The sequence below is a fragment of the Triticum dicoccoides genome, chromosome 4B (assembly GCF_002162155.2).
Source record: "Triticum dicoccoides isolate Atlit2015 ecotype Zavitan chromosome 4B, WEW_v2.0, whole genome shotgun sequence".
Lineage (NCBI taxonomy): Eukaryota > Viridiplantae > Streptophyta > Magnoliopsida > Poales > Poaceae > Triticum > Triticum dicoccoides.
The window spans coordinates 532,453,407-532,456,901 of record NC_041387.1 but is presented as its reverse complement, the minus strand read 5'-3'; positions in this window follow the sequence as shown (position 1 = coordinate 532,456,901).

The window sequence follows — 3,495 nt, the reverse complement described above, 5'->3', positions numbered from 1 at the left end:
TGGCATAGGCTATTATTGTTGACATCACCTAAAGGTGAATACGTTGGGAGGCAACACAATAAGCCCCTATCTTTCTCAGTGTCCGGCTGAAACTCTATAACCACAAGTATTGCGTGAGTGTTAACAATTATGGGAGACTACGAGATAGTTGAGTATGTGAGATTGCTGAGAAGCTCTATTATTGACTCTTTCTGATGTTACGATAAATTGCAATTGCTGCAATGACTGAGATTATAGTTTGTTAGTTCCCAATGAAGTTTTTGAACCATACTTGACATTGTGAATTGCTTATTACTTGAACACAGGAAATCATATGACAAAATCCATATATGTTGCTGTTATTAGAATGATCATGATGCCCTCATGTTCGTATTTTATTTTTATCGACACCTCTATCTCTAAACATGTGGACATATTTTTCGATTTCGGTTTCCGCTTGAGGACAAGCGAGGTCTAAGCTTGGGGGAGTTGATACGTCCATCTTGCATCATACTTTTATACCAATATTTATTGCATTATGGGCTGTTATTACACATTATATCTCTACACTTATGGCTATTCTCTCTTATTTTACAAGGTTTACCATGAAGAAGGGGAATGCCGACAGCTGGAATTCTGGCTGGAAAAGGAGCAAACATTGGAAACCTATTCTGCACAACTCCAAAAGACCTGAGACTCCACGAAACAACCTTTTGGATTTATTAAGGAATTATGAGCAAAAGAAATAGGCCAGGGGGCCCACACCCTGTCCAGGAGACAGGGGGGCGCCCCCCCTAGTGGCGCCCCCCTATCTCCTGGGCTCCCTGGTGGGCCTCCGGTGTCCATCTTCTGCTATATGAAGGGTTTTGTCCTGGAAAAATTCATGGGCAAGCTTACGAGATGAAACTCCGCTGCCACGAGGCGGAACCTTGGCGGAATCAATCTAGGGCTCTGGCAGAGCTATTCTGCCGAGGACACTTCCCTCCGGGAGGGGGAAATCATCACCAATGATCCTCTCATCGGGAGGGGGTCAATCTCCATCAACATCTTCTCCAGCACCATCTCCTCTCAAACCCTAGTTCATCTCTTGTATCCAATCTTGTATCCAAAACCACAAATTGGTACCTGTGGGTTGCTAGTAGTGTTGATTACTCCTTGTAGTTGATACTTATTGGTTTACTTGGTGGAAGATCATATGATCAGATCCTTCATGCATATTATTACACCTCTGATTATGAACATGAATATGCTTTGTGAGTAGTTACGTTTGTTCCGGAGGACATGGGTGAAGTCTTGCTATTAGTAGTCATGTGAATTTAGTATTCGTTTGATATTTTGATGAGATGTATGTTGTCTCTCCTCTAGTGGTGTTATGTGAACGTCGACTACATGACACTTCACCATTATTTGGGCCTAGAGGAAGGCATAGGGAAGTAATAAGTAGACGATGGGTTGCTAGAGTGACAAAATCCTAAACCCTAGTTTATGCGTTGCTTTGTTAGGGGTTGATATGGACCCATATGTTTAATGTTGTGGTTAGGTTTACCTTAATACTCCTTTTTGTAGTTGCGGACGCTTGCAATAGGGGTTAATCATAAGTGGGATGCTTGTCCAAGTTAGGGAAGTACCCAAGTGCCGGTCCACCCACATATCAAATTATCAAAGTACCGAACGCGAATCATACGAGCGTGATGAAAACTAGCTTGACGATAATTCCCAATGTGTCCTCGGGAGCTCCTTCCTCATTATCAAAATTTGTCCAGGCTTATCCTTTGCTACATAAAGGATTGGGCCACCTTGCTGCACTTTATTTACTTTTTCTCGTTACTATTTATCTTATCACAAAACTATCTATCACCTACTATTTCAGTGCTTGCAGAGAAAACCTTACTGAAAACCGCTTATCATTTCCTTCTGCTCCTCGTTGGGTTCGACACTCTTACTTATCGAAAGGACTACGATAGATCCCCTACACTTGTGGGTCATCAATCTCCAAGAACACCAAGGAGAACATAGTATTGAAGATCAAAAGGAGATAAGAAGCCATATAGCTACTAACTATGGACCCATAGGTCCGTGGTGAACTACTCACGCATCATCGTAGGGGTAGCAAGGATGATGAAGAACCCCTCCATGATCGATTCCCCCTCTAGCAGAGTGCCAGAAAAGGTCCCCAGATGGGATCACATGAGAACAGAGGATTGTGGCGGCGGAAAAAGTATTTTGTGGACTCCCCTGTAGGTTTTCTGATTTTTGGGAATTTATAGAGGCGGAGTTAGGTCAAAAGGAGGCTCGTGGGACCCACTATGTACCAGGGCGTTCCTTGGTGCCTAGTGTGCCACTACTTCAGCTTCTCATCCCCTCCCAATGCTTCCAGGGTCTCTGATCGCCAGAAAAAATCTCCAAAAAAATTCCGTGGCATTTGGACTTCGTTTGGTATTGATATTCTGCAAAGTGAAAAACAAGCAAAAAAGAAGAACTTGCACTGGGCACTAAGTTAGTAGGTTAGTCCCAAAAATGATACAAAGTTGCTTGTAAATGTATATAACACATCAAAGATTGATACTATAATAGCATGGAACAATCAAAAATTATAGATACGTTGGAGATGTATACTTGCAAATTATTATTTTAAGGGTGGAGTACCTAAGAAGTTAGGTGATTCAGGAATATCTACTATACCACGCTCCATTAAAACAAGTTATGTCAAAACCGCTTTATGTGATTTAGGAATCGGTGTTAGTGTTATGCCTTTTTATTTATATAGAAGACTTGGTTTGACTAAACTCACACCTACTGAAATATCTTTGCAAATGGATGATAAATCAACTGCTATACCTATCGGTATTTGTGAGGACGTGCCTGTTGCTGTTGCAAATGTTACTATCTTAACATACTTTGTTATACTTGATATGCCCGATAACGGAAACATGTCAATTATCCTTGGTAAACCTTTTTTCAATACTGCAGGAGCTGTTATTGATTGCAACAAAAGCAAGGTCACTTTTCACGTCAATGGTAATGAACATACGGTTTATTTTCCGAAGAAACAAAGTTCGGTGAATGGTATCAACTGTATTGAAAAGGTTTCGACAATCACTATTGCAGTTTCAAATTCCCTCTTCCTACTATCAAAAAGAAATATGAAATTCTCATTGTTGGGGAGATGCATATCCCCGTTGAGGTAACCTAGTGTTATACAAAACTTCTTCGGTTTCATGTTACTCGGAAATAGTTTGTTAATAATACTTTATCAACCTTATTAATGGATTCATTTTGAGGGGCATGTGGTCGATGAATCTAGTAAGTACAACCTTCTGTAATCATAGTTTGCTCTATGTTATTTGTAGTTTAATAAAGTAAAATGCCATTATTTTCCTATTTTTTAAATTATCCACGAATTAAAAATGGCCTGAAAATAAAAGTGCTCAGAATATTATAAACTTTTAACATGATTTTTGCTGGAATATTTAAGAATTTTTGGTGTTGAATTCATCCAAGTGGGGGTGCCCCTGT